The 9,926-nt window shown below is 35.0% G+C and overlaps 1 long non-coding RNA gene and 1 pseudogene across 9 annotated transcripts; one reads left to right on the top strand and one right to left on the bottom strand.

Annotated features, from left to right (window-relative positions):
- Positions 1-2,992: 2,992 nt before the first annotated feature.
- On the top strand, positions 2,993-6,358 carry LOC145165293 (uncharacterized). 8 transcript variants are annotated; one of them, XR_013740006.1, is made up of 8 exons: positions 2,993-3,389; positions 3,477-3,564; positions 3,754-3,840; positions 4,013-4,090; positions 4,231-4,787; positions 4,973-5,376; positions 5,499-5,718; positions 5,867-6,358. It is a non-coding gene; the product is annotated as an uncharacterized LOC145165293 (long non-coding RNA). The 8 variants fall into 8 exon arrangements; XR_013740009.1 differs by having other exon boundaries at positions 3,754-4,090; positions 4,231-4,281; positions 4,691-4,787; XR_013740007.1 differs by having other exon boundaries at positions 3,754-4,090; positions 4,231-4,281; positions 4,687-4,787.
- A 787-nt stretch (positions 6,359-7,145) lies between these two features.
- On the bottom strand, positions 7,146-8,706 carry LOC145165292 (protein transport protein SEC13 homolog B pseudogene; annotated as a pseudogene). Its single transcript, XR_013740001.1, has 2 exons — positions 8,660-8,706; positions 7,146-8,300 (listed from the first exon to the last, which is right to left on the bottom strand). The product of XR_013740001.1 is annotated as a protein transport protein SEC13 homolog B pseudogene (transcript).
- Between the last annotated feature and the right edge of the window lie 1,220 nt (positions 8,707-9,926).

The raw sequence follows: 9,926 nt of genomic DNA, 5'->3' as shown, positions 1-9,926 counted from the left end.
TTTTGGTTGCTTATTTGACAGATGAATGCTTCAACTGAATTGAAAGTTGTTTTCATACACACCAAGCGCTCGCTAAAATACTTCAACTGAATGGTATTTCTTCGTTTATAGCATTCTATCAGAAAAGAATGTTTTTTTATGATAATCATGAACATATTCTGTTAGAATTCCCCGAATTAATATAATTATTGGTAAATGAATTCCAATTCTATCAGAATGGAATCACGAATTCCAATTATGTTGGAATGGAGTATGGATATTTTCTCACTAATGTATTAATTGGATTTGTTTCTACAGAAGCTGATGCTTGAAGAACGGACCACGAAATTTGAACGACGCCTCTTAGCAACATTATTCTTTTAGAATGTATTAGTGTTTTGATGTTTTTTTTTCAGATTTGAAAGTTTTTTTAGTTTTATTCTTTAAAAATAAATGTAATTCTTAGCAATTGTTACATGTATTCTATAAGAATTAATGTAATTTTTGTTTTAATTCTTCAATTGATGGTTCGAGAATTTTGTTATTCTACAATAAATTTTTAAAGTCATGATCAAGAAATATGTTCAAGAATATTTTTATTATTTTATGGTTCAAGAATATTTTTATTTTTGAACATACTCAAATATATTCTGTCAGAATGTCCGAACTAAAAACCTTATAATTTGTAAAATCAGATTTTTAAAATTAATAGAATCTTTGATCCCTTAAAATATGCAAATTTCCTTTATTAAATCTATGTTAACTGACTAAAATACCCTTCTAGTTAAATTAGATGGTATTTTTCAATTATATTTAATTAAATAATATGTATTAATTATTTTCTTAAAATAAGTAAAATGATTGGCCCACATTTATGCATACAATAACACAATAATTACTTTGAATAGAATAACCTAAGCCTATATATATATATATATATATATATATATATATATATATATATATATATATATAACACCAAAACGGAATATAGGGGTCATTAACTCATTATATTGTAAGAGAGAAAAGACCATTGCCCATTTCTCATTAGGGGTAAGCATGGTGCGGTTTGGTGCGGTTTTAGGGTCAAACCGAACCGTAAACCGCGAGGTGCGGTTTTTGAATTCTAAAAACCGTTGGGTGCGGTTTTTCAACGGTTCGGTTTTGTAGTTTTTGAGTGCGGTTTCGGTTTGTACCGGTTCGGTGTCGGTTTTAAACCGAATCATTCATATGGTGTGGTTTTTTATGTTCATCGGTACGATTTTTTTTACCATGATGTTCATGTGAAGATTTATGATTATATGACATGGTATCATTTCATTTCCTCATATTTAGAAGTTGTAATTTTTAGTTTTTTATGTTGTTTACTTGATCACTTCATTTGCAACCTATATTCCCAAGCTCGTTTTTTTATTCAATTTGCGCTTAGAAGTTACAAGCTTGCAAGTTGTAGCCTACATAGTGTTTACACATAATCATTAAGTCACGAATACAAAGTGAAAAACTCACATATTAAACCTAATACCTATTTATTAATTACCGTCAAGTTCAATATATAATATATGTATAAATTAGGATTTATTAGTTTTTTAAATAATATGTATAATTGTATAATATAAATTAGTGATTAATTTTATTTTTGATAAGCTTGCGGTGCGGTGCGTGCGGTTTTGGTGGTCCGGTTTCTAGATAAAAACCGCATCGCACCAATAAATTCGGTTTTTCAAAAAAATGAAATCCGCACCATCGGTTTCGGTTTTTCGGTTGCGGTTTTTGCGGTTTTTCTTTTATCGGTTCGGTTTTTGCTCACCCCTATTTCTCATGACCATTATTGTCAAGTCTAACACATTGAATCGGAGTTCCTTGTTTTAGTCTAACCAAATTTTATACGAAATAAGACATTCTATACTATTTGTGTGTCTGCTATAACAAAAGTTACATTGGTCGAGGTTTTTTAGTCCTTGATCACAATTTGGTGATCAAATTCCAAAAATTATACGTGTGGTATGAATCTGTGAAGACATGGCTAAAGGCAACATCATTGCAATCGGCCATCATGGCTATGAAGGCTACATCCCTAATGTATTTAAAAACATTCCCTAGGCCTCATAAAAAACAGGACCACAATTCCACATTTTGTGTCATGCCCAAACCATAGGATAATGGCAAGATGTGATGGTTTACGTCCATAGCAACTACTATGAACAATAGGTGTAAATAAATCCGTTTTAGAGGGGTGCTACTTATGTGGATCACTAGTAGCATGCAACTTATAAATCTTTGAATCTATAGGTTTTAACCATCATTGATTACAATATTAATGAAATTGTAATTACAAGTAAACTAGTATTGCATTATAAATGTATCTTACCACGCATGGTAGAGCGACAAATAAAAACTCAAAACGGTCGTTTACACATTTCTTGATGTGGGTAATGGTTCCTAGATTTGTTCTTTCAATATCATGAAAAACTGACAGGAAAGAGGGAGGTTTGCATAAATTTCTGCGTGAACTCGATTTGATTAACTCATTTTTTTAGTTAATGTGAAAACTACTCCGGAATATTTGTCTGAAACTTACCATATTCGGTGTGGAATGTACCACGCATGTCCGGAACGTACATGTTCTGCTATGTCAGATTTCAGAATGCTTTGTCACATCTCGTCAACCTCTCAACTCCATAACATACATTAATAGTTTCGTCTTCGTTTGGAAAATACATTAATAGTTCGAAACATGGTGTTCCGAACTATGTAGTCAATTTGCAAATCTTGATTCGTAATTGTTAGCTTTTTTAATCCGTTCATTCATTATTTATTAAAAAATATATAATTTATAATCATATTAATTTTGAGTTCCTGTATCAACAGTTCTTGCTGTTTATTGGTTGATTTTTTTTTTGTTTTTTTTTAATTTTTTTTTTATTCCTTGCTGGCACGTTACGTGATGGATTAGTGTCTGTCACGTGTTGCCTCCTCAAACAATCCACCGCCCATTCTGGTACGTGTTACCTCCTCAGGCACCGCCATATACACTTATGTTGATGCTTACCCTCTCAAATAACCCCTACTCTCTCTTCTTCCCATTTACCGCTCCTCCTCCCTTCTTACTTCCTTCTCTAACCTTTTCATAACCACATACACTAATACTTCCTCTCCTTTCGACAATCCCTACCGTTTTCCCTTTTGGTTCCTTCTCCGTTAAGGTTCCGATTGGAGCCCATTAGCGATGGTGTTCTTCTATGGTTGTCGCTTCTCATCTGTCTTCTTCTTCTTCTTTGTTCACCTGTCTATTTTCGTTCTTCCAATTTGGGGGTTATCATAGCCCAATTCCGTTATACCTTTGTTCAATTTTTTGATTCAATCCGGCGATACCCATGACCAATTCCGTTTGCTACTGTAGGACCCAGGTATGAACACTCCCACTTTCCCAAATCGAACCTTTAATTTAGGTTTTCTTATGATTCTGATTCTGATTAGGGTTCAATCTCTTTCAGATAACTATCTCATCCCTAATTTCTTTGCCGGTTTTCGTTTTGGAGTTGAGTACGACATCTGGAGGCTTGAAGACGAACCGTTGTTTCAGTACTTTCGGATTCCTTCTTTTTCCTTCGTTTTTAGGTTTTTGGGTTTCAGCTTTCCACTGTGTTTTCGTCCAACGGTTTCGCGTCTTGATTTCTCTTCTCGATTTCTGTCACCAACGAGTATTTTTTTTTCTTATGTTGTTCTATTACTTAAATTGTCTTATGCTGTCAGTGGAATTTTATATGACAGATCGAGGGTGATACAGATAGATGAAAGAGGAGAACAGAGATGGGGAAAGGCCCAGGTCTCTATCCCGATATGGGCAAAAAAACAGAGGTAATTCATCAAAATTTCATTTGTCGTTTGGAGGATGATGTTGTCAGTGTATGTGACAATAGTCAAACTGTCCATGAGCCCAAGCTTAAGGTTTGGATATATGAGTGTAAAGATGGAATTATATAAATCTTCATGTGTGACAGTAGAAACTAACCTTTGACTTTTTTCAAAGGTTGACCTCACTGCTTAGGTTGAAAAGCATGAGTTCTGTTTTGATGTTTTTCTTGACCAAAAAGTAACCAATGATGAGGTAATTCCTCGACAGATTGATGTCAAAGGTTTTTTAATTTTTAATTTTTTTTATATCCCCAAAAGTACAACCTTTCATTCAAATGCTCTAATTGGATTTTGCTACTCAAGGTTTAATTTATGTTTTTTTTTGTTAAACAGGTGAATGAAAGGGGTATTTTGGCCAGGACTCAATATTATTATGGTGTATTGGTATTTGCTCATAGATACTTTGATAACAACACTTGATAAGCAACATCTTTTTTTACCTTTGGAATGCACTGATATGTAGGAAAATAATTAACTAAAAAAATTATGAAAAAAAGGAGTAAAATGTAACAAAACTGTAAAGTCTTTTTACTTTGTTAGATATATATATTTTTTCTAGACAGTCTCTCATAATGTTGCATTTATATCTGCCATTATGTAGCATTTGCTTATTTTCCTTAAAAGATTTCATTTTAAAGAAACCTATGAATAGTTACTTACTTTTTATAAGATTATGAGGGTGTAAACTAAAAGAATTTGTCATACACAATGTGATTTATGAGTTTATGACATGTAACATAAACTTGTGTTTTCTTTTCATATAACATATTTCTTTCCATCTGATGATAGATAGATTATGGAGCGAACAAGCTTCTAATATATCAATTGCAAACCGTCGAGAGATTATATTAGAATCCAAAGAAGGTGGGAATGAGATGGTTTCCTTAATGGTTAGTAAGTCTTACAGTCTCTCATAAATTTAATTTCACTGACTTTCTTTAACAAGTCATCATGCTACATAAACAAAAACTTGAAAGAAAATCAAAAGTACATTGGTACTTCTAACATATGTATCTTGAATTTTATTTTAGCATTAATAGATCCTTTATTAATTTGTTTTGTTTTGAATGTCCAGGTGTTACTATTGATGAGAGGTCTGACTTCCATGTGAATTTACTTACCACTGTGCTCTTGGGGTGAGTTTAATGACTTTAGGGCTAATCACAACAAATAGCAGTGTACTTTCACTTATTTCAAGATTATGCATATGACATTAAAGGGGCTAAGAAACAGAAACAGAAACAGAGGACAAAATATGGAAACAAGAAAAATTCACCTGTCGCCTCAACAACAAGAAGAAAACAGTTGGAGAGTTGGAAAGGCTGAGTTTTTCCATTTTGGATTTATTATGGAGGAACTATTTTGAGTAAATGATGATAGTGCTTCCAGAACCATGTAGCGGTAGTTCATGTTTGCCTATTTTATGATGGAAATTAAGATGAGTGAAGATAACTTCTCAAATTCTGCTTTGTTGTTGTTGTAAGACAAGCTTCTGATTAATGAAACTTTTTTTTACCTCCGTTTACTCAATTATAGCAATCAAATGTTATCTTTTTACCTTGAAACAGTGTAATTTCTAACTTGATATGCATTTATTTTAGGTGCAGGTTGGATATAATTAAAAGATATATGGATTAAACAAATTGAAGCTCTTTTTATGGAATTATGAAGAGCCATGAATTTGTTTCTCAAGAACTTCCATCTAACATTCATGCTTATATGGAACACTCAAATGTTCATTTTTTGGAATAGAAATAGATTGAGAATAACATTCTACTTTCTGAATGTTATAATAGAAAGAAATTACCGTTAGATACTAAAGTAAGTTGTCATATTACACATTAAACTAAAATTTGATTTTTTTTTTCGTTTATAACATCCTATTTTCAGCATTACGAAATTTGACTTATTTGTTTTTTATTTTTAATTTCATTATTATTATTTAATTTCTGGACATTCATTCTTCCAGGGTGCCTGTTCCGTGACTTCGTTACCTATGATAGAGGAGAGTCAAAGGGAAAGTTTTGAGAGGCCTAAAATCATATAGAGTCTTGCTTACCTGTTAGAGTCAATGAGCAACAAGTGACAAATTTACATTTACTCAATGTACCCTTGTGGGATTTTTACATTTACTCAATGTACCCTTGTGGGATTTTCAATTTTTCCTAGGGGTGAGCAAACCCAAACCAAGAAACCGAGAAACGAACTAAAACCGACGAAACCGAAACCGAAACAAAACCGACGGTTAGAGTTTGAATTTTTTAAAAACCAAAAAATCGGGTTCGGTTTCGGTTTTTATCCAGAAACCGACCCATACTTAAAACCAACAAACCGACCCATACTTGATTGGTTTTTGGTTGTAATAGACTATTTCGGGCTTTGGTTGTGACTTGTAATAGACTATTTGTTGTAAGACTCATGTTTTTTGAAGTATTTAACTTAAATTTGGTGTTTTTTTGAAGTATTTAACTTGTTGCTTCAATTATGAAAAATGGGTTAAAACCCAAAACCCATAGGTTTAAACCCAGAATCCGTGAATGTATGGGTTGAACCCAAGAAACCGAAAAACCGCCCAAACCGACATCAGAACCCGAGAAACCGAACAGACCAGAAACCGATCCTATTGGGTTCTAAAAAGCAAAAACCGACTATTTATGGGTTGGGTTGGGTCCAAAACCGACCCATACACACCCCTAATTTTTCCTATTCCTTCTCGGATTGATTTTCACTTACTTCTTTGGGTTTACTTCTTTGAAGTATTTAACTTGTTGCTTCAATTATGAAAAATGGGTTAAAACCCAAAACCCATAGGTTTAAACCCAGAATCCGTGAATGTATGGGTTGAACCCAAGAAACCGAAAAACCGCCCAAACCGACATCAGAACCCGAGAAACCGAACAGACCAGAAACCGATCCTATTGGGTTCTAAAAAGCAGAAACCGACTATTTATGGGTTGGGTTGGGTCCAAAACCGACCCATACACACCCCTAATTTTTCCTATTCCTTCTCGGATTGATTTCCACTTACTTCTTTGGGTTTAGTTGTACCGAACATATATCCGATCCCCGCAAAGCGGGGATCCTTCACTAGTTATTTTTAAAATATAAACTTTTAAACGAGAATAAAATATGCAACTAAATTAACAAAGAAATGTTACCATGGTTTTGTTGTGTTTCATACAAACAAATGCATATTTTTGTATATAAAATGTTCACATGAAAAAACAAAAACAAAAAAAAAAAAAAAAAAAAAAAAAAAACAGATTTTGTATTTTCAGATCACAACTTCTAAACAAAATTTAACAAAATTAGAATTTACATACAATGAATCAAAGTAGCAATCAACAACATCATCTTAAAAATCCGAATCATAAAAACCAAAGTTTTAGAACCAATATAATCATCAATTCTGCCGTACGTTACATTACCTAATCACATAAAATCCTTCCCAATAATCCAAAAATACACCCAATGTAACATTCTATTCAACAGTCGTCACCTGTTGCCACTCTCCATCAACAGCTTCTTTCCACAAAGTGACATTATTATCACCAGCAGCAACAGCCAACAGGTTTCCAGTAAGAGACCATGACACCCTCCACACAGGGGCCTTAAAGTCATTTAACACAATACCCTTCCACTGCTCACCTTCTTTCCCCACAGTCCACACCACAACAGTCCCATCCTGTGAACAACTTGCAATCGTTGACTTTGGAAGACCCAAATTAGGTGCCCAAGCAACATCCCTCACCAAATCACTATGCATCTGAAGGGCAGGAAAACAATCCATTTTCCATGACCCATCAGTCAACTTCCACACTTTGACCAAATTATCATACCCACCGGAAGCCAGCTTCTGAACCGGGTCAAATACACCTGACCCGATTAACGCCCCGGGCGCCATTGATGGCGCCCAGGTGACCGAGGTCACCCCTGTTGGGTGAGCTTGGTCAATCCGTGACGTGTCCCAACCGCCATCTGACCTGACGGTTTGGACCGTGATGGACCCGTCAGATGACCCGCATGCTAAACAAAGACCCAGCTCGTGTGGGGCCCACGCGATTGAGTTTACGGATGATTTGTGGTCAGTGAAAGTGTGGGCTTGTGTCCATTCGTTTAAGTTACCTTCTCTCCAAACGATTACGGATCCGTCATATGAACATGATGCGAGAATTGACCCGAATTTGGGGTGGGCCCATGCCACCTGCCAGACTGGACCGTTGTGACCGGTTAGAATGGCGAGAGGGTGCGAGTTTGAACCGGTGGTTACACCGGCTATTCTGATTGTTGCATCTGATGAAGCGGATGCGATCCGTTTTCCGTAATAATCCATGGATACATCGTGGATTGTGTCTGTGTGACCTGTTTCGATCTTTTGTCCAGGCATGATTTGTTCGAATGACCTGTTTCGATTCAATGATATATGAAGATATGTTGGTGAAATATTGGAAGCCTAAATGTTGAATTTAGGGTTTTGAAGATTTGTACTAAATTTGCATACCCAACGACTCATACATTCATAACAATGTCATAGATGATGGTTCAAATGAATCTATACATATCTATATCTTCGTAATTTTCGATTGCAAACGGATCGGGGATCCTTCAGATCACATACACAGATCTGACGTAAAATTTACAGATAGATATACAGAGATTTCAACATATGCATATACATACATCGAGTTGTACAGATCTAAATTAAAATCAAGATCAACAACATACAGAGCTAGACTGTGAGAGAGGGAAAAAGGGAGGGTACCTTTGAAGAACACGACGAACTGGTTCGGTCGAGCCAAATAATTTCTTCGCAACTCTCTTTGTATGAGCCGGGTGAGGGCATATATGTCCAAAAGTATTATGATCCGGTTCGAGTCAAAATATGGATAAACTCCGAATTTGGGTGCCCGCTTTTAAAAATATGGTAAAATATTTAATACTTCCTTATGTTTTTTAAAAGAAAGCCAATAGAATAAATCTATGAAAATTTTATAAAAATTATTACAACTATTTTAATTTATTTAGAAGTAAGTTATATTTTATCTTAAGGGATAATGATTTGAAAGGGTAACTAACTATATCATTTGTATATATTTTGGTCACTTAATTTTTTTTGATGCACTGTTAACCTTTAAACTTGTTGTTTTGTTTAAAACACACCATTATTACCTGCAATAGAAGGTAAAACCTATATTGGGGGTTTGAGTTTCACCTCCGACGACATTTTCGACGGAAGCAAGCTCCGACGACATCTCTGATTGTCTTCTCCGGCCACATCAGATCTGGAACACACTTGCAAGGGATCTGAAACACATCAATAACAAATGTCTGGGTAAAAATTGCAGATTGTTTGACTTCATGTTCATCATCTTGGTGCCCTCAACTTTTCATCCAACCAGTTTTCAGGCCTATTATCTTCAGGTATCTGGTCCTTGCATGGACTTTAGATCACTTGATCTTTCTGATAATCTTTTGGAGGGTGAGATTCCGATGGAGATTGTAGGTTTGTATAACCTAAGTGAAATTAAGTTGAGAAAGAGCGAGTTTACTGGTCAAGTTCTAGATGAAATCTGACCTCTTGCGCTGTTGAGATCTGTAGATTTGAGTGAAAACTCCTTTTCCAGGGCTCTTCCAAGCACATTACCGCAACTTTCTTTGTGTAATAATCTAAATTTTCACAGCAATTTGTTTACTGGCATGGTCACTAAATGGATCGGGGAACTCGAGAGTCTTCAGACTGTTGATCTTTCCAACAATATGTTTTCTGGCACTATACCAAATGTCATTGGTAATATTCTTTCATTAAAATTTGTAACACCCGTGGCTTGAGGTAATGCTAATTATTTAATCTTTGTAATTAATTGTTGAACTATGAGATTAATGTTGAATTATTGAGTTGGGCCTTTATTGAGTGGGCCATTGTATCTTTGGGCTGACTGAAGATGTACGTTGGGCGTAAGCTTGGCGTACGCGGGGCGTAGTGGCAGCATTGGATGCGGGGGGTTGAAGCACGTACGTGCAACGTACCA

Source organism: Lactuca virosa, chromosome 3, assembly GCF_052849685.1.
Source record: "Lactuca virosa cultivar CGN04683 chromosome 3, Lactuca_virosa_CGN04683_v6, whole genome shotgun sequence".
In the NCBI taxonomy this organism is placed as follows: domain Eukaryota; kingdom Viridiplantae; phylum Streptophyta; class Magnoliopsida; order Asterales; family Asteraceae; genus Lactuca; species Lactuca virosa.
The sequence above is the reverse complement of the archived record's forward strand: the minus strand, read 5'-3'. Positions and strand labels throughout refer to the sequence as shown.